The sequence below is a fragment of the Trachinotus anak genome, unplaced genomic scaffold, assembly GCF_046630095.1.
Source record: "Trachinotus anak isolate AG129_WGS33_773 ecotype Australia unplaced genomic scaffold, CSIRO_AGI_Tana_v1 ptg000012l, whole genome shotgun sequence".
In the NCBI taxonomy this organism is placed as follows: Eukaryota; Metazoa; Chordata; class Actinopteri; order Carangiformes; family Carangidae; genus Trachinotus; species Trachinotus anak.
Genome location: NW_027273863.1, coordinates 15,515,381 through 15,542,033, shown reverse-complemented (window position 1 = coordinate 15,542,033; position 26,653 = coordinate 15,515,381).

Sequence of the window (26,653 nt, the reverse complement as noted above, 5' to 3'; positions counted from 1 at the left end):
AAAGGACTTGTGCTTTTATATTTAATGTATTGATATAAATATATATATAATTTGATCTATTTTAGCTTTCTATATTAGAGAAAAAGTCCAAAAGAGACAATTACTTAGTAATGACATAAAAATTCTATAAAATATTTATATTCAAAAACATAATCACATGAAAAATGTATACATAATTTATTATTGAAAAATACTTAGTGAATCAAAAACAACACATTTTCTTATAAAAGTTATATTAATTACAATTTCTCTTGGAATTTAATGGTGCTGCTAACATACTGTGTTTTTATATTTTTATCCATAATTATTGTTCTCACTCTCACTATTCATAGGCTTATTGGTTGATTTTTTTTTTTTTTTTTTTTTTTATCTGATTGTACCGTAATTGTAATATTTCTCATCACTTTGGTTAAGGTGTTGTCTTTAAATGTTCGCTATAAATAAACTGACTTTACTTCACTACATGTTGACTACAGAATTTTGTGTAAACATTCAGTAACTTCAGTCCTGAATGGCAGGACTGATAACTGTATATAACTGACAGTTTGAGGTGACATTACTCTTCTTCTTACATCTACTGGTTGTTGAATGCAGAATTGAGAGATGCAAGCTGTGAGCTTTATTGAGTTGCATGGTTATTTGGGGCTGTTATACTAGTCTTACTGATTTTTGTTTGCAAGTGAAACACAGTGGCACTTCAATGGCCTGCCACCATCCTGCCTGAGTCTCCAAATTCTGAGTGTGGAATACTTTTTTCTACCTTTTTATAACAATCCCACAATACAATGTAATGCATTTTATAGATTGAATTTTTAGTGACAACATAAAGTAAATACGGATTCTATGCTGTCATTTACTGCTAACAATATATGTAAACTCTTATGTGTCTGTCATACTGGGAGTAATGACTAAGTGAACAAGGAAGGGATTTCAGACACAGCCACTGAAAAACAAACAACTATACTGAACACCTGATTTCAACATTTTACCAGCAAAGCAAAAGAGTCATTATTTTCAAATTATGGTGATTGAGCTACTTTAGGTGCTTTTCAGTAATTATCAGCTTTCTCTGTTTGGATACGTTGCTCAGGCACTATAATATTTTCTTTACCTCCCTGCTGAACTGTGCAGTGCTAAGATGCCTGGGGCAGTAACCTTCATAGACTGGCCAGTGGCCCAGATGGGACTGCTTCTGTTGAGGTTACTTTTCAGAGGAGTTGTGTTAGAGGACTGACTCAAACACATAGGTTTTGTACCACTGAAATTCTTTAGGGAATGTTTCAGCAGTTCACATATCCTGACCTTTGAAGTATGACACTAATATAAGATTTCTGTCACAGTCTGTAGTTGTAGCAACTAAGGTTGTTCATTTTTGCCATGATGGTCACAGATGGCAAACATGTATCTAATGCTATAGGCCGGATGTTTAGATTAAATTACTGTCAATAAAATTAGCTGTACCCATTTTCTGGTGACATTTAGTTGAATCATAACCTGTTTTTATTTTTCCATTTCATCCCTCCCATTATGCACAGTATATACAACCATCTGCTGAATAATTAAAGACAGTCCAAACAAATTATGATCACTTCTATTTTTATCAGATTGTGTTTTAGGCAGTATACATATAGCAAGCTCGTTCATTTAGTACCAACTATTGAAAGAGAAACACAATAATGATCTTACACTGTGCATGTTTGCTCACTGATTATTTCACATTCCCTGCTCCCCTCTCCTTCTCCTCGTCCCCTCTCTCATTTCTTCTCCCAGCAGCAGCTAAGCTAATGAACTAGAGTTTACTGACCAGTCAGAAGCGACTGATTAATTCTGAGTCGGATGGGCGACTCTGCCCCTCTCCATTTCTCTCAGGCGAGCAGGGAGGACGGCTAGACATCTCATCAGACCCCCCCCCCCCCCACACACACACACAATTTACCCCCCAATCTCTGGGACAATTTCACTGTGCTACTTAGGACAGCATTAAAATCACCAAAATACAACCACACAGACCAATTAATCTTACATGTACTCTACTGAGTTACAGGTGTCCTCAGGCAAAACTTGAAATTAGATTTTATAAAAGCCCTATACATATGTTGTATATCAATGAAAACAATAGCTAATTGGCCTTGCAACTACTCTGAGTACACTCATTATTAGCATGTATGCTCCAGTTGGAAACAAAGTCTGAAACTTTCTATGTACACAATACACTAGACAACACTTAAACCTACAAGGCTAGACCTACTCGTTTGACATTTTGGGAAAAACGCTGACCCTTACTTTCTTGATGAGTGTGAGATAAGAAGATTGATACCGGGCTCATGTCTACATGCACAGATTGGAAACAAGGGGGAAACAGTTGGCAAAGGTATCAAAATAAGTTTACTAATTAACATATTATATGTGAATGTAAATACAAATAGTGGCTAGCTGCTTGTTTCCAGTGTTCTTGGCTATGCTAAGATAACTGGCCACACATGATAACTTTGTCTTTACCCTTCAGACATGAAAATATTGGCATTGTTCTCATCTAACTCTTGGCAAGAAAGCAACTTAAACAACATAACCACAAGTGCAGGAAGGTTCCAGCTGGGGAAGTGGCATAGGGAGGTACAAATTGTGGAAATTGTGGACATGGTCAGTGAAAATACAAAAAGGGTAAGAGTTCAGAGTTCTCATGAATGGAGATGACGCCAGCGCTATCAAATATTAAACCTCTAATTCCATAGCCAACTGATGCTTTAAGGAGATAAAACCAAGGAGACGATTAGGTTTCATATTCTTTGTTGGCTAAATGCACCACTAATGGCAGTGCATGACGGCGATATGAGACGTGACAGACTACAGTATAGTCAAGAGCCTGCGGGAGATAAAATTTCAACTCTTCAGGCAGTCGAGAGTATACGCCACCTTCTTCTCTCTTCATTCCCACCCCTGACAACCTCACTAATTAAACGTGACCTGGAGTGACACGACTGGTCACAGTTTAAGCATTTTTCAGGAATTCTGGGGCGTGCGTATCATTGAACTGGAGTTAAGATCAAGTCTGTAAGCATGATAAGAATCTGCTGATGAACCTGGCAGCCATGAGAATAACAGCCTCCCTGCTCCTGTGGTATCTCCTCTCAGCCGTGAGTGAGGGGGAGGGTGGAGGTCCATTGAGGAGTGGGCCTGGGACCTCTCACTCATCTCCCACTCATCCTCTCTGCCCGTGGGTGTTATCATCATGTGGACATCTCTTTACCTGTGAAATATTATCGCCTGGCTTGTCTCCACAGAAGAGCCCTTTTGACAAGGCCTAATAGTTCTCTTATTTCACTCATGGATGCCATGGCTTGCCTGTTATTTATACTTTATTCCTATCTGTCTGTCTCTGTGCAACAGATGCATATATATATATATATATATATATATATATATAAATATACATACATAAGCATATGCATCTGTTGCGTCTGCCCTATGTTTCAAAGGGAAGTTACCCACTTGATTCCCCACTGTCCATGCACCCAACACACATCTATGGCTTTAGGAAGGGTCCAGCTCTCCCATTTACTGTCAGTAGTCTGATAGTCTTTTGTGAAGCGGCTGGCAAGCAGCGAGCAGATGAGGAAACCCTAAACCGTTTATTAGAAGCACTTTGCACCCTTCAAGCAGAGTGGAGCCGCTGTAAATAATGGCAATAGCAGACCAGCCTGGATCAGGCTAGCCTGATAATTCAACTCAGTGTGGGATTCTTCGGTGGAGTCACGCCTGTGCATGCATTGCAGAATAGACAATATCCAACCTCAATTCTTAGAAATGGAGTTCTGTCAAAGTAATGAAGCTCTCAGATGACTAGCGTATGACATTTCTGGCAACACTGTTTTTGATGAGTGTGAAATAGCGGCATGAGTAGCCACTGGTACACTAATGGGTTGTATCTAAGGGTAGGGACAAAAAACCTATATGGAAATGCTTGTTGGAGGACTTGTTGCAACAGAAGCAAGAACAATTGTGAAAGCTCATTGTTTCAAAGAAAAACTAAGCACACACATGGTGAGTAAACTGCAAGTCAAAGTTAAACCAGGACATCAGGCTGTAAACTGTTTGCCTCTGATTTCTCCGCCAACTACATTTGGGATGATTATTTCATGCTTGTGTTTCTTGCCTCATTAGACTTTGGTGTGGGGTTCTCACAAATGAACCTCAAAGGTTGAAAAAAAAAGAATAATCCTTGAAGCATGCGTCTACTTCAGATCTGCTAAGACTGTTTTCTGTTGCTCAGATGGAGGGAATCCTCTTGTGAGGCTCTTTCTGATGCCCATCTTTCAGTGTCAGAGCCCATCACATGTGGCTACAACTGATACACAATGATCTGGTGTTTTAGGCAGCTGAAAATGCAGATTTTTGATAACTCTCCAAAAAAAAAAAAAAGGCAACATAGTGGAACTTTACCCTTAAGGTCAGGCCAAGCACATCACTGTCACTAGTGACGGTAAATTAGTGGAAGAATAAGAAGCGTTTTTTTCTAGTTGTTGTCTTGTTTTAGTCTTTCAATGTGGCTGTGAGCTAATGTTGATGGAAACATTTTTTAAAATGTTAAAGCTGATTTCAAATGTATTCATTTTAATGTGGGCATACTAATTCACACCTCAGAGATTTGGTAACATTTATTATGAGCTGCAATTAGCGCTCAGAAACAGAATGTGTCACGGCATGAAAATTAGGAGGCTCAATACAGTGCAACTTTAACTTTAAGCACATATTTGTCTCAATCTGAGAAATACAGGTCTTGAGGGAAAGTATTTATGAAAAGTCAGGATATTATTACAGCCCAGCTGGGGCTACTATGATGCTAAGAGTCACCTGCCTGTGGCCTCAGTGGTACTTTACAGTACTTAGCGTGTAGGGCTGAGGTAACAGGCATGACATCATTGTCTCCAAAAATGCTGGGGAGGTACAGTGCCACACAGTTGCCAGGCTTCTTAGCCCATATGAGTAGGAAATTACTTCATCTTCTCAGTTTTCGCACAGGGCCTGTTTACCCAGTTTACCCATGGGAGGTGGTCAACATGGGGCTGGCACTTTCAATTGCAGCTTGAGACATTTAACATCAGTAAAGGACTCCTCTAAGGAATTTTGTGAGCTCCCCCAGGTCCACACCTGTATTTGTGTTACAACACCTGGTTGCAAAAGGAACTGTGATTGTGCCCTACAATAAAGAAATGTTCTTCTTAATTTTTACATTATTCAAATAAATAATTCGACTTGTGTCAATCCTGCCCTGACCCTTTAAAACTCAGAAAGAAATCTGTCTAGAGCCTTCTCCATAGGGTCATGAATATGGCCGCCACCTGAGGCTTATAAGAGAAGCAAATTAGCACCACAAGTCAGCAGAGAAAGAGCAAAAGGTTTGAGTCACTTCACTTCTGGTTTACAATGAGGAGAAACACTGGTGACAAAGGTTTATGTTAATTGTATAGTACACATACATTGGTTATTCAGACCATAAAGGTTCATTTACTTATGTTTCATTTTGCATAGAAATGCATTGTACTTGTTTCCAGTATATACATTTATACTGGAATTGTGGGAGATTTAAATATGTTTAACTAAGATTGAAATCAAAGTATAATCAAAGGTCCTGACTACCTGAAGTTCAGTAGTGTTGGCTTTGGCAGAGTAAAAACAGCAAATGAGCCGTGTCTTCTTTCTAATGTCCTGTGATATCGACAGACCATAACGCTTTCAGGATTTCTCTTTATTTCTCCAGCACTTACCATTGAGTACCTTTATGTGCACTCACAGACATGTTAATTGCTCCAAAACTGATACGAGGCCCAGACAAACAAGAACATAAACACATGTGCATACTGTGCACACATTCACATATGTTGTATATATAATAGAAAGGTCCCCCAGCTGAGGCAAAATCATTTTTTTGCACACCGCGAGAAATTCATCCTAGTTCAACAGAAAGACATAAAATATGCTCTGCCATGTGTGGATAAATACTGATCAGCATACAAAGCAGTTAGGGAGAACAGCTCTGTGGTTTGGTATGTCGAAATGGATCAAATTCCTAATATAAAAAAAACCATATGTACACTTTACCCTACATCAACACATACATAAAGATTCATCCAGTATACATCTCTCATGTAGCATCTGCATAACTCTTAAAAGAAACTATGTGTAACTATTAAATAATGCGTCATATAAATGACCTTTTTTAGAATGTAAATGCAAAATTAAAAAGGTAAAGTCTTCAACAAATGTCACAGTCTTGAATCAACGTGATATGAATATCTCCAATGTCTCTGTGCTGATCTTGCAATGCATATTTTGACTTTTATTTGACTTTTTAAGAGTCTTTTCAAGTAAGGGCTACTATAAAGAAAAAAAAAACATTCAGTTGCTAATCAAATATCCCAGTGCTGGAAATCTTTTTCACGTACAGAACATAGCTAATCAGAAGGACAAAGAAGGATTTTAATACCCCAACTCCAATAATCAACAATCAAGATAGTCATTTACTAGTCTTTTATTACCAATTTTATCCTGGTTCACAAGCTAAATTATATTAAATGATGTAATTTTAAATTAAAATACACAATTATCTTTATTACAGTGAATGTAAACTGACGCTATCTGACATTTTCTTTTCTTTCTACAATACTGATGTAAAGAAAATAACGTGAATATAAACAGTAATACCTTAGATCTGGTAGTGTTCATGCATTTTAATCCAGCCCAGTCACCTCGTCACAGGATGGTTCGTCCTTCTACAAATTTGCTGGTAGAAAGGAGCTTCTGTTGGTTTTAGCCGCCTGAGTGTGCAGATCAGGCTGTTTGTTTTTCTGTTTCGGGGCTGCCCATGGACTTTTCTTTTTTGATTTTTGTTCTAGTAAGGAATAAGGGAGTTCGGTGGTCGGGTGGCTTGGTTGTTTTCTGGCCTGTGGGTAGGCTTTAGGATTTCGAAAGCCAGGGTGGTCTTAACAGGCCTACACCAATATAGCCTCTGATTTACTCACCACCCAACACTCGCCTCACAAAGCCATTTGTGTAACATTTCTGTTGATAAACTCAAATTCCATCTGATTTTCTTTGGCCAGACGCCCGAAGGCTGATATTGACCTTATATAAATGTGTTGTGTGGTTGGGTGAGGATCATGGAAGTGAGAATGTGTAGCTCTGACTTTTCATAATAAGGCTGTTGGACTTTCTCTCACGACTGCTCTCAGTTGATGTGGTTGTGACGGCTTTTTAATCTGTTTGTCTATGATTTCATTCTTTCAGTACTATTTTAATTTTCATCGTCAGCAAAAAAAAAAAAAAAGAGCTTGTTTGAGTTCACTTAATCAACAAAATAATCACAGTAAAACAGATAAATCTTTTGGAAGAGCATCTGAAATCGGCGGTTAAGTTATAGACAAATAAAGTCTTAACAGAGAACAGTTCATAAACACACATACATTGACACACACACGCACACACACAGAACCCCATCCTTCACAAGTGCTCAAAGAGTACACGCCCACTTTTAACCACCCAGTGGGAATGTGTTTTTCTAGATCATTTGAAGCCGAAATATTTGAGCTGCATGAGTCCTCTTATGAAGTTCTGCCAAGAGGGAGTACAGAACTGCTGAGACCCTCAGACAACAACCTCAAAATTCCCAGAATTCAGCAGGGCCAAAAACACCCGCTTTTGTTCCAGATAGTAATGCTGCATAGGAAACAAAAAATGGTCAGACAAACAGACAGTTTACGTCACAGAGTGTGGCAGGGACTAACAGCCATTATCTTTTAGAGGTCAATGGGTCAATGGTTACTGTTTTCATTGGTCACAGAAGTTCGTTGAATTATGGGTTGCCGCAACAATTATGTGCTTGTATTTGTTTTTCCTTTCTCTTTTTTTTCTTAACTTATTAGTCTAAACGGATGTGTCTGGTGATATATATTATTTATACACATTGTATGCATTTTTAAATTCCATTAACAACAGCTTTGTGTCATGCAACTGTTGCTGAACAAAGACTATTAAAAAATATGAATGAGTAACACACTCTCTCATTACGATAGACACTAGCACACCAAATTTACATATTAAAATAGTTCTCCCAATAAATAGAGTATTCACCTAGTTTAAGTAACATTTGTTAAAACAATGGGGCCCAGCTGTTTTTAAAAATTAAACTATATATTTGTGACTACTATTTTTTTTCTTTTAGAGATTTGCATCTCTAGAAGCAACACGTTAGACAAGTCTGAGAGTATTGACAGATGGAATGACACACTTGGTGTTGGAGGAGTAGGAACATTTGTGTGGATGTTCTGCCACAATCAATCATAAATCATAAGAAATGGTCGGGGAGCTTTGTGAGACAGTGTAAAGCCATCTACTAATGGCTCTGACTACTCAGGGATTACAGTCACCAGCACAAGACATATTGCCTGCACTTTCTCAGTGACTCAAAATGTTGACATCAAATATTTTAAAGTGCCATATAGTTTTTTTAGTTTATAAAATGGATTAACTGAAAATGCCAAAAAAACTCTCAATTTGTTTTTGTTAGTTGTAGTGTCTCTGTCTCATAGGTTTCATGGTAAATAAAAACCTGTGTCTGTTTTTATGGTGTATGGTCGTAGTGGTCAGCCTTATGTCTGCTGGTTTGGATCCTCTTTTGGCCAAGCATCATTTCATTTCATCTTTCCTCAGTCTCTCATAGCAGACTTGACATTCAACTCAATGAGCTCCCCAGATATAACAAATAGTGGGATCACTACCTATAAACCAGAACTGTTTCTTAGCAACAAAGAAAAGGAAAACAGACCGATTATTGACAACACAGATTTTTATTATCGTCTGTAATTGAATATTTGATATTTACAATCAATAAATGCACAGTATGCTTTCGTGTCATATATACAAGAGGTGAATGTACCTTTGTTCAGAATGACAGCTTAGGAATTCCTAAACTGTGACTCCCTCAGTAGTTTAGAGTATCGTTTTGCTGCTTGTTCCCTTCTGTGCAATTACAGTGCTCAAAGTGATTGAAAAACACCGGTGTAATGTCTTGTGTTTCAGCACTGCCTTTATGCTGAACAGTAAATCTGTCTCAGCCATTGGTCCATTTAACCAGATAAGGAGTTATTCCATTCCTCACACAAGTCTGATGTCAGAGCCACTAATGACTGTGCTGGCTCTCAGGGTTTTTACATAGACATCACAGGAAATAAACTGTGTAAATGAGCCTGCAAAGTACTGATATTTATAGGTTGTATAGACTGAAAATATCAGATTTGTATAGCTTGGACACACGTGGACACAAGGTGCAAAACCGCTCAATTCATATATCTTTGAATATGAGAATGACTTTTTCCTGGAATTTATCCCCATACATTATATAGACTTCACTCACGATGACTCCCAGAAAGTGTATTTTATGGTTTGTTTTGTACTCACAGCAGTATCACACAGTAGGTCCGATTTTTTTAAAAACTAGTCATTTTTATCGGGTTCTCCACATTGTTTCTACCTTGTGACTTTGTGACTATTGAAATCATAAGGTTTACCACAGTTTACTGTAATTTTCAAGTCAAACATCAGGTTAATCCCTTTGTTATTTTGTCTTTACATTGATGTCATACTGGTTTCCTGAGCCATGATGCCTCTTTTCCCATTTGCACTCCAGTCAGCACAGAGGAATAGCAGAACAGTGAAACAGTCCCGCATGAAACCTGAGCTACGTTTAAGCTGTCGCGCAATAAACCCCAGGCTGTAAAGTGAAAGCCTCCCATGTTGATGGGCAGTTAAAACACGTGGGGTCCCAAATCTTAACTGTCAAACTGGCTTTGGTTCCAACCAAGCACCTGGATTACATGAGCGGAAGAAAGATAAGTTATTTACTCATTGGTGTAGCTTCAATTGTTTTCATTATTGCTTCTGTTTGCAGTTATTTTCCAGGCCTTTTCCACCATTATTGTTCAGACTGTTTCAGTCTCTGAGCAAAAGCATCAACTGATAGCATTGGCTTGTCATCTGGAAGTAAGCCATGGGAGTGTTTTAGGCTGAAATAGGCCTTGTCATTGTTTTTTTTCCAAGGAGGCCTCCCTCACTGAAAAGTGCTTTTCTCAGCACCGGCCTGTCTGGCTGTGCTTCCTGTCCCTCAGCTCTCCCATTCACATTGTTATTAGGCCCATCAAATGGCCCTGGTTCACTGGTGGTCCCCCCTAATAACTGCCACTGATGGACGGGTCTCACTGTGGCCTTGGGCATCACTAGACATCTAGCAAGAAGGCCAAGCACACTTCACTGTAACATACACAAGAAAATGCTTAACTGCTGTAACATGAGCACGGAATGAAATAGATTGTAATGACTTAAAACACGTCTAATTAAGAGAAAATATTGTAGGGCAACCGGTTGCTTTGGGATAGTGGAATTGGTTTCCTTAACGGTACTGTTGAGGGACATTGGGGAAAAAGGGTAATCTGATCTGCAGAGTTAGTCTGGATAAGTAAAGACATGTTTACGCCACAAATGAGGTCTGAATATTCTCCAGTGCACTTTTCTGAATTAGAGTTTCAGTGGTATAATGAGGTGTATATGCCTTTTAAATGTGATTTACACAATTCCTCAAGCATGTAAAAATGACCTAAACAGAAATATGATCTCTGTAATTTTGAGGGGAACAGACCAACTATTTTGTAGCTTGGTACCAAATGAACACCAGATACCATGAGTGAGCTAATGAAAACCGTGATGACAGTGTCGATAATTATGATGGTGGAAGGGACGATGATGTTAATAATGATAATGATAATGACAATGTAGATTATAATGAAGATAGTGGTGATGAAAATGACAACTAAGATGATGATCTGTTTTAAAAAGATGTACTTTGCCCTCTAGTGAAAGGAAAAAAAAAAAAAAACATCACAATGACAACTGACACTTCGAATGCAATTTACAATCACAATTTTACAGCAAAAAAACAGTGGGTCTTTCATTGTACAACGAAGTAAACAAAAGCAGGCTTCATATTTGTGGCCGATGACCATGGATTTGGTCAGTTCAAATGTCAACTTTTACTGGCTGATTTTATCAGCTGAGCTAACTAGCTAGCATAAGCTAATGCAAACACCAACATTCCTTGAGCTGGTAAATATCTCCACCTCCACCTGGCTATCAACTTGTAAACAAGATATTGCAAATTGGTCTTGAATATGCACATGATGGCTACACACATGATAAAGACAAGTAGAGTTTAAATTTATGCCTCAATATAATTTTTTTGCAAACAGTATATTTTATTGTTTTAAGATAAAAGGTCGAGGACTAACCAGTGCGTTTGGCAAAGATAACATTACCTCGAATGACATGGCTGGGTTTGCCGCTGATGTTAGCCCAACCTCTGAAGCATCCACAACTGGCTTCCACATTTGAAAAATACTACACAGCGGACATGCTAGTCATGAACGTGGCATTGCGCAACAGAAACTGTAACCCCATAAAATAATGTAGTATAAAATGCTCCTTAGATTTGTAAGTAATGCTGGGTCATATTACTATTGTGGCAAGTTAGTTAGCAAGACATGCTAACATTTGCAGCTTACATTACATTGCTTATAAGCAGGCAAACAACACTGTTTAACATATCTTATGTTTGGTTTTGGAGTGGGTAATGGAGTAATACAGCCCCATATACACCTCTTCAGCATGCATAGTATTCCAAAACATGACAGACCTGTCTTCCTTAGTTACATTTGCAAAGCGACTGGTCATTTGCTGTTTGCAGAAGGGGTTTAGTGAATCATGAATAATGGACTAATGAATCTAGGTTTGTGAGTCCAAGCAGTCTCACAATATTTGTTCCAACGCTGCTAGGGTGTCAAGATACATTTTATTGAGCGTCTTTAAAATGGATCCCTAAAATTTCCCCTAAGGATCTCTTAAGTCTCAGTTTGCTACTGGCATTAGTGCTCCTATCTTTAACAAACCCCCACAAACTAAACATGGATATTTGAGCACAAGATTAAACTTTTAATAAAAAAAAACTCAGTTATTTGGCATTTTCTATTAATAAAAAGCACATTCCTTGCAATATTAGAGATTATATGACTATGAAAAGAGGTTTTGCTTAAAAATATGTTCTTAGGGGGTGGCAGCCTGAATTCTCCATTTCCCATGGGTGCACTGAAAGTGGCCGTCTCTGGCCTATGTGAAGGAAAGGGATAGGGAGGGAGATATGAGTCTGCAGTGCTCAAAAGACCCAGCCTCGACCTCACAAACAGCCCAGGCTCATTCCACTCTTGGCAAGAGCTTAAACTCTGTTACTCTGTTTCCCCTGTGGCAACCATGAAGTGCTGGCGGGAAGAACTGGGACAACATGAACCCTGCTGGCTTCTAGACCAAATTTATAATGCAGCAATTCAAGTTGCGGCCACTGGGTTGTAGTTTCTTATTTCATTTGTGACCTCCTCAGATTCTGACACTGAAGGCTATATCCTTAACCAGTCAGACATAATAACTTTATTGTAGCAGTGTTCCAGAAACTGAAAGATGTTGGCGGTAACATGTCTGGTCTCTGCAGTGAGGGTATTTCCTGATTCCCATGAATCCTTAGTTCATTCTCCAACCAGCCGCTGGATATCTGATTAAACCTTTTAGACACATAAAAAAGTTGGGTACTTTTTCTAGGATAGCAGATTCTGCAACTGCAACAAGCAGCTTCTTTCAATTTTTAAAATGAAGATGTTTTGAGTCCTGATTTTGGATTTTTTGGCTCACAAAATTCTCGTGACCACTCAAATTTTAGGGTTGTAAATCACTGAGGCACTGAATTTGAGCAACGTAATGATGGAAATTATGAATTACTTTTCTGACACAAACTTTTTTATTCAGTTCAAAGAGCCATAGACACTGATTATACAGGATGTTCAGTTCAGTTTACTTCAATATGTATATCAGTAAGTGAATTAATCACTGCTCACAACAATGTGATCTCTGGTGCTGATTCAGACAGTCTTAGGTTCAGTAGTACAATCAAGCTGTTACATTTAGTTCAGTACAAAACAAGGCATGAACAAGACAGTATATAAGGTTAAAACCGCCATCAGCCAAGTATATGCAACACAGCTGTCACAAATACTGTCACAGGTGACTAAAATTAAATGTCAGGACAACGTCTAATGTCAATGTCAATTTGACGTAGAATACTGACATCTGATGTTGGGATTGTGTTGGTTTTAAATTGTGTTGTTGAGTAACCAAAATCCAGCATCTTTCAAATGTCTCATGCCACCGCCATCTTGACATTAAAATACTGACATGTCATGTGCAAAACCCAATGTCACCCAACGCTGGATTTTGACATCAACCTGATTTTTATTTCCTACCAAAATTTGATATCTGTCTGACCCTAGAGCTGTTCAGTGTCTTTCTGACCTTAGTGGCTACTGGATTGTATTCAATTTCCAGAACATGGGCAGACCTAAAATGACACAGAAGCAATAATATATTACCTGTTTAATGCTTTATATTTGAAATAGTCAGGAAAACAAACGCATTATACTTTATCAATAAAGACTTTTCTTACACCCTTATGTGGGTTTAGTCACCAAACACAGTGCTATAAAAGTATTCGCTCATAGGTATGGGGTGAATTTGGAGAAATATTAGATTGTCTTGAGCTGCAAACTTAGATGAACTGATTTTCTGTCATTTTGGTTTGATTTACCCATGACCTCTGATCAGTAAACTTTTTACATTTACAGAAGGTGCTATATGTGTGAAGGCACTGCTTCTCAGACTTGTGGCGAGAATCAGCTCCAATGAGTTCCAACGATTTAAAAAGACACCAGTTGCCCATAACTTGTTGTAAAGTTGATGGGGCAGTCAATAACAAATACTGGTTATTAGTCCATTGAGTTCTCATCTTTTTTGTGACTTAGGAATAGAAAACTGAAATGAGCAAAGGCAAGGGTGGGGGTGGCTGCCCTTTAACAACAATGATGTGTCCTCATGCCCCAAGGTATTTTGGGAATTGACGTCTAGACGATAACACTAAAAAGGTCATTAATCACAGCACACTGCTGGATTCAGAGCATTCACCAGAAGGAGGAACAGATGCAGAAATGGCAATGAGGTGATTCAGTGATTCAAGAACATAGTGTTTTAAAATGGAAGGCTCAAGGCTGTTAGAGGCCAGCACTTCAATGAGCATTTAATACCCCACCAAATAATAGTAATTAAAAAAACAAAACAATTTCTTTCCGATTATAATAATAAAATACGATTTCAAGGGTAGTGATTCCACATAGACTCTAATTGAATCTCTTGGACAGAGGCTATTTGCATTCTGCCAAGTGTCAGTCGGTTTCAGCTCTTTATCTGTTTTCTTCTCTCCTACTCTCTGTGCTTACATATCCTACAGTATTTTAATACAGTTGAATTCCCAATAAAGCTGTTCTCATTTACATTTCTTCTGTTTCCGTTGTCAGACAACGGAACAAGAATGAAATGGTGACTGAAACATGGCCCGTTAACTTCCAAGCCAAGCTGCTGCTCTGCACTGCCAAAATCATGATTTTATGATAGAGATGTCGCCTGACAACATCACCATACACACAAATCAATGTCTGTGGTGTAATTTTGGCTATATGATAAAATGATCACTCAGAGAGTAAGTTAAAAGCTTATTCATGTCAGACGCTGTACAGTCAGCATAGAGAGGTGTTCCTGTGGAAGGAAAGCCCAACCTCATGCTCACGGGGCAATACTAACGACTCTTTTCTATGTAAAGTAGCTAAGGTTTGTCCAATAAGTTGCTGGATTTGTTACTAGCTTTTTTTTTTTTTTAAAAGAAGTCGCTAAGAGGGGTCTGAAAAGTTGTTTAACCTAGCAACAAAGGTGAAAAGTTTGTCAAAACTGCCTGTTAGCGCCAAATCATTCTGAAAGAGCAACAACCAGTGGAAAATCTCCAGCACTTGGCCGGCCAACCAGTGGAGTAACCTTATCATCCAATCATGCAGCATTCAGCTGACCAATGGTGTAACTCAATCAGTCACTCAGTCAGCAACAGACATATTTGTGGTCAAGCCAAAAATAACAACAAAGATCTCAGCTCTAAAGCTGAATTTTAAAACTTCACCTTCTTTTTGAAGTTCCATAAGCACACATAGGTGAATAAGCACACTGTACACAAAGCATGATGTGCAATAGTACTATGTGTACAATAAGGAAAAAAAGATTAGTCCACTCTGGAAATGTTTTCCTCTTATACCTTTTAAGTGTTTTCTTCAATGTCTGAGTTGTCTATTGGTGCGAAAGTTGACTGTCATAAAGTCCTTATCAGAAGGAAACATGTTGAGGACACACAGTGACGGAGCCACATAAAAACCCAGTACACTTGGCATATTTTCCACAACACTTGAGGGCGTGACAAGAGTTACTGAGCCAGCAATGTAATCTCTCACACACACAAATAAAGAGACAAATACACAAACACACACAGCTATCACATTCCACAACACTGTGGACCATTTATGGTGTCTTGATGCACGCGTGAGATAATAAAAAGAACATCCTTTTTACATACTCCTCCTGCTGTCCAACAAAGAGGCCTTGGGGAGGTGAGAAAGTGGATGGGATATGCTTCCCTGTGTTTTGCTGAGCTCGGATGACTGACATGATTAAGTCAAATGAGCAGAGGAGGATTTACAGTCTCCCTGTGTGGGGAGATAAAGCAAGGGAAGTCATTCTGACTGACAGCACATGCCTGGGAGGGAACATAACCCACCTGAAGGAGAGTTTTTCGACTCTCCTAACCTCTCCCTCTTCCTTCATCACATTCATCCTCTCTCTCTCTCTCTCTACTGCCTGACTGCTTACCAACAGTAGGAGGAGACTGCAGCAATATGCAAAGCCTGCCTTTAAAATAAAGCATCACAAACCCAACACCCGCCTCCCCCGTCTTCACTCCGGGCCTGTCACTCTGTTACTCACCTTTCTCAGTCACTCTCAGCCTCTGTGTCCCTCCCCTCCCAGTCTAACAGTGCTGTGTCTGTGTCCATCCCCAAACCCCCTTAAACACACCCCCTCTACTCTCCCCTCTCCTCAGTCTGAAATAAATCAATGCTAGTTGGGGCTCAGTTGTAATAAATCAGGCCCTGTCCTGGACTGGAGCCTGCCCAGTCAGCCTGTCACTGCCTGGCCTTCACTCAGGATTAATTAAAGGCCTGATATAAAGCCCAGATGTGCTGGAGCAAGGGAGCCCTGAACCCCTTTGAGCAGCTTTACTCTCTCTCTCTCTCTGCACACACACACACACACACACACACACACACACACACACACACGCATTCATGCATGCACTGTGTATCAACATGTGCACACTCAAGGTAACCAACAGGAGTGTGCATGCATCTTCCAAGGCACACTGCCACTTGCACACACAGACACAGGCATATCAACACTCAAAGGTCTCCACATGAGTCCATGTCTTTCTTGTAATTGTCACATGGTCATATTGCGCTCAACATGCCCCCACTGTCAGAGAGTCTCTCTCCTTCTCTGATATTCCTCATAAAATGAGTGGAGGCCAGGACAGAGGTGGGGCCTCAGCAGATGCATTTGCTGTATGTCTTTGTCAACTTAAATCTGCATCTGTCCAAAACATCTGAATGGTCAAGAGAATGTGGAGACCATCTGGAAAAGGGAACAGTATAACAAGTCTTTTAAAGTAGGAGTCAAAGATCCATGTGTACAAGGATTAATTGTAGGGAGAAACAATAGAGTAGACACAAAAAAATAATAATAATGTGGGAGTTATTTGGCTCATCTAGTTTCCAGAAATTAAAGTCCAGTTTGATTTCTGCAACGATAATGTCAGGTGGTTGACAGATGGAGCTCTTCCAGGTCTTGAAAGGGCATGAAACTCTCAGGACGGAATCATCAGTACAAAAGATAAGACAAGTCTAAGTACAAGCTTGTGCATAGAGAAACAAGGGGAAACAAGTTAACTATAAGAAGTTAAGACATGCCAAAATTAGAATTCTGGCAAGATACACACTGTAGAAATTCTAATAATACATCATGTTGTAGTTAGAGTCATCTACCTTACCAAATCCAAATTCAGCAGAAACCAAGTTGAAATAATAAAAAAAATGATCATTTGGACATCTATACTTTAACTATCTATATTCTAATAAATTATCCATTGTTTATATGTTGCTGAACAAAGAGGATATTATTAGATTAAACATTTAAATGGGACTTCATTGTGATAAATCTACTCTCTGTATCTCTATTGTATAAGGTGCGCAGCGTTAGTTGAATCCCATCAAGTGGATACTTTACGACTTCACTTGTGACACTTGAGTTTCAAACTCACTCTACCTTGGCGATGACAATGCTGCTGAGGCTGTTAATTGTGGTTCCAACCTATCTGACATTTTCTCTTCTTTATTGGTCCCCTGGTGGGGGCTGGTAGGGTTGTGTTGCTGGAGGAGGAGGAGGTTGTTCTGACTGGTGAGGTCAAGGGTTGCAAAGCATACTTTATTGCATGATGACTGAGAGGGGGATTAGATGAGTAAGATATCACTCTGTTTTCTGGTCACGGCTGAGCGAGGTTAACCCACAGTGGCCCAGGGGCCTGGGCTGAGAGGAAAAGGGGGGTGGGTGAGAGAGGGTATCGCTAGGGCAGGGGTGGCTCAAGGGACTATTGGGCTGATTCCTGATAGCCGCAGAGCGGTCTGGCCTTCCCGTTCGACGGCAAATGCTCACACAGGAAATTAGAGGTCTGGGCTTCCCTTTTTCACACGAGATCCTCTTGCACACAGTCACTTTCTTTTATTTTTGCAGATCACTTTGACACTTCAGATTGCACAAAAGACTATTTTGACAGAATTAGCATATGTTGTTTCATGAGAAAAAAACATGTCATTTTATAGACTAGAATTTCACGTCTGTGGGGTTATTTTTCAACAATCCTTTGTGGTCACGTGGGTGCCTGTGAAACCTTTGTCCTGCTCCGCAGCTAAAACTACACACAGCGGAGCCCATTTATTTGTCTGAACTGTGGGATGCCTGCACCCACAACACCTTTATTGTTTAAAGTTCAGGACATATAAATGACTATCATCCTTCTTCATATCTCCGCTTGTGGAGGCCAGTCTGAAGATGTGGGGCCCATGCAGTCAGAGATCATGGCTTAAACAGATTGAGGCCATTCTCTCGTGTCAGATATGATATAGCCGCTTGGTGCCTAATGGGCCTGGAAAAAGAGGTAAACATGTCCTCGACCCTGTGAATTCCATTACATAAAGAAGTTGATTTGCAACTCTGGGTGCACGAACAGCAAAGACAGAGCTGAACTTCCCAGATCTAGCTCTAAAGCTTGAAAAGCCAAGGACACAGAATTCACTGAAGAAAAACTCAGCGCGGACAAATAAACAAACTGCAGGGCTTTTAAATGGTTGCTATAACATAACATTAACATGTTTCGGTGTATTATCAGATAATCGACAAATGACTCTGCAAAGTGTTCTCACTTGGACCTTAAGATACAATCGACACCCAGGATGAATGTAACTTAGTATCCAGGCGTTAAAGCAGGAAGAAAAATAAACCCAGAGAGTAATTGCTGATATGTTCCTAATGTGCCCCCTCACCCTTACCTCCCCTTCTCTGTGCCTCCTGCTGATAGGCCACCCCTGATGGCTGTCACACCTGGTGTTGAAGACGGTAGGGTGTATTTTATCTGCTCAGGGCCCATTGGGGGGCTATTCGTCTTCCTCCAGACTGGTGTTGGGAGGTCAGGGACAATCCCTCTGTTTATCCCCCTGTCCATCAACGCTGCACACATCCCTGGAGTTTCTCCTGCATCCCCCCCCATGAAAGTGAGGCACACTTGCACTGCCGGGCTGTAATGCTTAAGCAGGACAATCAAGATGCTTGACACTTAATTCAACCAGGAGGCAATGATATTCTAAAACATATTCAAAACCAACACATGTGAGACCTATGTATACCATTAATGCAGTTTAGGACTCAAGCAGAACTTAAAAAAAAAAATACGCCTGGGTTTTCTTCCAAAATGATTTTCTTGAAATGAACATGATTTTATTTGTGTTTGCTTTTGTGATATACTCCTGCAAAGTAGTTAACTTGGCATTGTTTAGATGTGGAGTGTGTGCAGTGGCCAGTGAGAGCACTGTTTATCTACTCTGCATTGCACTACTGCTTCTGCCTGCACACGTGTGTCTGGGATTCTGGGATAGGTCCCCTGGGCCGATGGACCACACATGTGGAGAACGTGAACTCAGCACTCATACAGTTTTTCCGGGACAAAAAACAAGAAATTGTAGTCAGCAGTTGACTATGAAACAGGCATTTAAACTGATTGTTTTTGACGCACAAATGTGCATAAAATAACGCATTATTCACAGCATAAAACTCATATTTGGGTGCACAGAGAAATGCTAGAATAAATAAATCTTCTCCATTAAAATTACATCACACACTGGTGAGGTAATGTCTTGCTCCAGCCCTTTTCAGCTGCCCATCAGGCTATCTCAAGGCACATATTTCTCTCCCAGTGAACCATTTTCAGCTCTACAAAAAAAAAAAAAAAACCTTTATCAGGCATAACTTAAACAATGTCTTCTGTTTAATTTCTTTTGTTTTCAAGAATAAAAATAAACATATTTTGCATTTTCAAAGTGGAAAAAGAGAGAAAAAGGCAGAGCAAGAAGGAAGGAGGGAAAGAGAAAATGAGTGAAAGAGAGGAGGGAGGAGTGTGTGAGTGTAGAAGCTGAAATCTGACTCACAAGCTTGCACTCTTGCCTCTCTCTCTGGGACTCCTCTACTTGGCTTCGACTTAATTGCGTCCCCGATATAAACAAGGGGGTTAGTGTGAGAGCAGACCAGCAGCTGAGGGGCTCAAGCAGAGGGCCAGACTGGGGATTGAGTTCAGAGGGGAAGGACTTAACGCAGAAACTGATATAAAATATGCAAGAGAGTGAAAAGGAGAGGGACATGGACAGAGGATTAAAGGTAGAAGGGAAGAATTCATAACTCCTTAAGACAGCAGAGATGACAAAATTAGAAGTCAGGGGAGAAATGTGCCAGCTTCGCCATTTCACATCTCACCATATTTCGCATCAAAGTCATCTTGACTGGCGTATCAAGTGGTAGTGCTGCGCTGTAATGCCACAACCGGGGCATCAGACAGTAGCCCTTCTGGCTCCAGCGCAGTCAAAGCTGCCTCTATGAACATCTCTTTCACAGATGCTCTCCTCTGATCGATTAGTTCCAGCCCTCTCAAACAGACAGCTAGGGATTGGATTCCATTATAAGTGATCCCTGCTCAGAGTCTTAAGCTCACCAGGCCCAGGCAGATGCTGCTGAGGTGCATCTCTGGATTAAGCCCCTAAACTAACAAAATTACTGAGGTAAGGGCCACAGAGTATACTTTACAGTAGCAGCCCGCAAATACCTGTGGCTGATACAATATCTGGACTGGTGCAGATTGTTGGAACCATGCTACAGGAGAATAGGAGCCTAATGGACAAGATGCATTTTAATAGAAACATTTTTCTCTTAATAAAAGCTGTAAATTAAAGGAATGGTTTGACGTTTTGGGGAAATGTGCATATTGACTTTTTTTTTTGCTACTTTCATGTATATATTGTAAATATTAAGTTACTACCAGTAGCTGGTTAGCTTAGCATAGCATAAAGAGTGGAAACAATGGGGAAAAGTTGGACTGGCTCAGTACAAATGTAACAAAATTCAGCAAAAACTACAAATCTAACAGAATGCTCATTTATTCCTTTCCAAAGCTTTTAATTTTGCCTTTTCCAAAGCTTTTCCAGTAAATCCATGCAATGTTGCCTCCTGCTTCCAAATATGTCAGTCATGTACTGTGGTATCCACATCATACAACGCAAAGCAAATGAGGTGGAACATACAGTACCTAACCCCCTGAACTTTGTCTTTTACCTCTCCATCAGAAACACTTATTGTTTGGTTTTAAGTGGAGTTCGGCCTGCTGATGTTGTTACCGTGCCACCGGAAAGCCTACTCTGTGGGATCTGTGCCTTTTCATGAAACATAATAACATGCAACCTATTGGAAGGAAAGCCCGATTAAAGCACAAAACATGTCTTCTGCAGCATATTTATGTAGGTCATAAAAATGAAAAACTACTACTTCTTGCGGCATTAAAAGTGAACATACAGTATGTACACTGTATCTTACAATCAGTTAGTGTAACTATGAGCGATACAAATTTAGCTCAGGTAGATTATCAGGATTCAAATTAGTATATATGAAACATATAGAAATGGGACATTTAGACAGAAATTTATTATTCTGTCTTCATCAGTTGGAATGGATTTTCTACACTGATATAAAGAATAAACTACACACTGGATATTCTACACCAGCTTTCAGTATAAACAGTGTACCATGAGAGTAGGCCACAGTAATTAATCACTGAGAACTTTCACTGCTGATGTAATTTTCTGATGAACAATGTATATTTCTGCTCACAGTTCGATATGGAGTAGGATTTGAGAGTTCCCAGGAAATTGCTATTTGATGTGGCATGCTTCTCAGGCCATGTTGTCCTCTAAACTGGGACAAATTGTGTCTTGGGCAGCTGCCAGGGTGTAAAATGCCCAATTTCAGTCCCAGCTATTTAGGCAGCAATCATCCCACAAGGTCAGGCCAGTCTCAGCACTTCATTTCTCATCTATTTTGTTTCCACCCCTGACAACTAAATGACGGCTGACGTCGACTCCCAAGATTTGTACACTGGCTGAGAAGTTGTAACAGACATGAGTGTGTGTGTGTCCTGCTGCCCTGACCCCTCTGCTCATGCCCTGCAGGGGATAAAGGGAGTAGGACAAACTCATGTGACATCATTCTGAAGCCACAGATCGTAGCACTGACCAGGCTGTGATTTGTGTGTGTGTGAGACTGAGTCCGCATTTTTTTCAAGATGTAAATGATTAGGGAATTTGGCATATATCCTTTTTTCCAACAAAGTTCTCATGAACTTTTTTTTCCGTGCCATTTGGATGCCATCCTATCTGAAATTAGATTATCTCTCTACTCAGAACATTTACACTATGTGCCAGTATGTGTTATGGGTCAAAAAAATCCCACAAATTTCCCAAACAGAATAGTGCAATTACAGGCACAATCAAGTGGCTTATTAGCAAATCAGTGTCAAAACACTGCAGCCCCACAGCAATTGCTTTTTACTGATAAGAAAGTTGCAGTGTGTGTATATAGGCAAAGAGCCCCCGTTGCACCCCGTGAACACAAAGCTGCTGTTCCTGTAACAGATACACTGCTGATAGCATTACTGTAGCACTGAGGAGATGTGAGCTCAGAGGATATGATGTTGCGCCGCTGCATCTCTCCGAAGTTGACTACAGGGGGAAAGGTAAAGAGGGAAGGGAGCGGCAACAGAAAGAAAAAAAGTGTTGGGGCAGATACACAAACACACACAGACACACACCATAGACTGAAAGCTTAGGAAGCTCAAAGTGTTCTCTGCTGAGAGTGAGATAAAAACAGATGCTTGTTTTCTCACACACTGTTACCAGAAGCGTCTACATCAACTGGAAATCAGATGGATACAGTGAGTAATTATAGTAGAAAGGTGCCAGTCAGTGTTTTGAGATTTCACTCACATTTGCGATTAGGAAGTTACTGTAAAGTATAATTTTAAGTGCTCTAGTTGCGCTCTCCAAAGGCAGTTTCACGTGGAAAGCAGTATTTTACCCACTTAACAATGTGATGTAAACCATCATCTTAAATAAAGTCGACTCTTTTTGGAACAAATTAGTGGAAAACCTCTCTCGTTTCACCTGAAGTTGTTTGTGTTATTAATTTTTGTTTTAACATCAACTCTTGATTCATGGTCCACCTTCCTCTTCATCTCCCAACTCTATCACTTCCATTATTTCTCTCTCCAGAGACTCTTGGCAGCATCTTCAAACTTAAAGTCCACTGACAGATGCAGTTCATCAACAGGGACGTGATTACCATCAACTACCCCCCACCCCCTCTGCGTACTTAGCTGGAATAAACAATTAATGTGTGAAGGCTTTAATGCTTGTCGACTGCCCCCAACAACTATCTGCTAATAAACGGCGACGAGAGTCATTAAATGGAGTCCTCCTTATGGCTGTTTCTATTACAGGCTATCCAAACAACATACTCTGATGCATGCAAACTTGTTTAGCAGTGGCCTTCGAAAAACTTGATATAAGCGCCCATTCTCAGAATTAAGACACAAATGTATTTATTGATTTTAATTTCTTTAACAATACTGCACACCCTAAAAAGTATACCACAAAGTCACTTTTAGTAAATGGTGGTGTTTAGTTTTGAAAGCAGTATTTCTTTTCAGGTTTTAAATGGCAAGTGGCTTTTTTTTATTATTTTGGTTAGTCCCTGGTAGCAAGTAGATGTTTCCAGTATTTGTTGCACTACATGTAGAGTTATTTCCCTATAGGATTTTAAATAATAATAATCCAAATTTATAAAAATGTGAAATTGAAAAGCTGAACAAAACCAAATGAAATAGACAATCAAATATACATTTCTGGAGTGGAAGATTGTGTTTACATCAGTGTGTTTTGTGTGTGTAGCATGTTCACACACACACACACACACACACGCAGACACAACATATGTGAATGTCTGGTCTTCATTAGTGAAGGGGGGCTAACAAGAGGTCACTCTCTGAAAATACCCCAGGCCACAACATAGAGCCCTGCATGGTTGTACAGTTATGAGCCAGGACGTGAACCTGTGTTTCACCTGACTTCACTCACTGTTACAGTCTAAATACAATCAAAATACAACACAGAGACTCTGTTACCCCTACTTTGAACATGAATATGTCAGATAGCTTTAAATCACATGTAATTAACTGTTTCATGCATTTGCTCACTAACAAGGACACTTTTAACAGTTCATCACTCTTGCAAAGAGCTGGTAAATGAAAGGTCCAAGTGCAGTTTTACATCTGTAGACTGTGCCACTGCTGGTAACAACCACTAGGGTGCAGATAGTCTTATCATATGTGAGAGAATGAATGAAAAAGGGAATGAGCTGCTTCCTGAACCCACAAGTTGATTCACATCTAAATGATTCACTGTGGAACAACAGGTCAAACATGAGTCTTTGAGATAGAGTTACAACACTGAAAATTCCCTGGTCTTGCACCATAGTTAATAAGATGAAACATAAAAATAAAGCCACACAAAGATCTGGTAGAAATTGCAAAATACTGTTTGGTTGAGAATAAAATGCTGACTCATAGGAATTTTCTCCATCTTTGAGCTGTTAAAAGTAGGGATGTCCTGAGCTGATCAGCCAGACTGGAACCAGAGTTGATCAAAGCATATTTTAAATGATCAGAATTAGCTGCATTAGGTCGGACTCAGTTTTCATCCTTTAAAGTAAACACAGTGTGCTCCCTCTATGCCAGCTGCCATATCACTATAAATATGGAATAAAACCAGCTGACCAGGTCTCTGACATAGAGTCTGTACTGATTATGTTCAGAGAACAAGACACCATTGACATGGAAAATTAACACATTGTGCTGTATAATCCTCTCCCCCGTTTTTTAGATATTTTAATGGCTTTTTGTGATGTACTGTTAAAGCTTGTTCACTGTAAGAAAAAGGAATAAATGAACAAATTAATTAATTAATTGAAGGTTACTATTTTTAGAGCTACTGAATGGTCAAACATATCTAATACGTCAAACTTTTTCAAACTGTTTTCCTTGCTTTCATACAGCTGATGTCTGCACGGTGCAGTTTTAGGATTAGGAAAAAAGTAAATTTTGGATTGAGATTCTGCAGATATTTAGATAACTGTGTTTGTTTTCAGGATATCCTCTGATGAAATCTGAGCAGGTGGTAGTGGTAGTGTGACTTTTTTGTTCAGGCCAGAAAGTGAGTTTTCACTGCCAAAAATATCAACACCTGGCAAAGTACTCGATGGCTCACTGTATTGATCTTACGACCCTATAAAACATCTCCAGATACTATATATTTTGGTCATTTAGTGCAGTGGCACAGTAACAAAACTCACTTATTGCACCTTTAAATCACATTTTATTGAAGTGTTTAGGCTTGACATTATGTTGGAACTTTGAATTTGGTCACTGAATTATAACACATTTGCTAAGATATTAACAGGTCTTTAAATAATTTGACTTTCATAGTAACTAACGTCAAATATATTCCTTATGTTAAGTTAAAGCCTAGAAATTAGAATAAATATATATGAGCAACAGTTGTTTCAACACTTACATATTTTTAAAGGATTTATAGCAGCAAATATATTTAGAAATATTTGAGTTTGTGTATTTTGAAATCTAAAACCATTAAGTCCTGCATCTATATCACTTTATGCTTTTTAAACATCCAGTCTGTAATGGTTTACCCAGGACTGTTCTCAGGTACACTCACTATGACACTGAGCAAGCAGCTACTCATTGGCCATCATGGTCAGACAGTAGCATAAAATCACCCCATTAAAAGAAAGCTAAATATTGACAGAGGGTTTAGGCTTGGCTGACTGGAAGTCAAAATTTAACATGTGTGAGTCGCATTAGGAGTTTGCAATTTTAAGAAGGAGTTTTCAAACCTTTAGAAGCTACTTGCAAATTCTATTATTTAGCGTCACCCTGTGAAAAATCACTGTCGTCCTGCTTTCTTATCCTTTCTCCTACCTCTTGAATATCACAGATGACTTGAGAATAGTTGACCCCCATCGCGGGTTGATTATTTAGCTATGCCTTCACTCAACACTCCACCTCTCTCCCCTCACTGACCACCTCCTTTCCCCCTAAAGACCACTATTCTCTGGTCAGATTTACTGCAAAATGTGTGTGTTCTTCCATATTTGTGAAATTCCCCATGTGTCAACCTCCAGCTCCCCTACGCAGGGCTTTGAACCTGCCCGCTAGCTGGAGAGCACACATAAATCCAGCACACCCGATGCAGAGGAGTAGACTTTCTTTACATAGGAGCCTAATTGCTGAACTTTGCCACAGCCGAGTTTGGTGAGCTGAATGATTTGTCAAAATTCCTGTCTCTTGCTAATAAATTACCCTGCTGGCTTGGTAAGCCAGTTAACATTTTAAATAAAAATGGGTCCCTTTGGATTCTCTTGGTTGGTAACAACATCTCTCTCTTTTTTTTTAAAGGTTTAACTAGGGCAAGGTTGCTTGACAACTGAGGAATGTTTTGACATTTTCGACCCTCCCTATTAATATCATAATGAACTGGCAGTGTGGAGCTGTCATGAAACACGAAACACAACTCTAAATCTATCATTGTCATTCTGTGAAAATATATAACATGCATCACATATATGGCAGGAAAAGTGGACATTTTCATGAAAATTAAATTACATCTGGAACATTTTGTTGTGATGAGTTTCATGACCACCTAGTTTGTGTGACTATGAATTAAGCTGTTCGGGAGAATTGTGGGAAAAAGTGAGCACGCCGTCCCATCAGAAGCCAAAGTGAGTGTTTGTTTTGACTTGGAGTTCTCCTTGCACTTGGACTGACCCTCCACTAAACTGACTTAGCTCAGTAACAGCACGTTGGCTCACG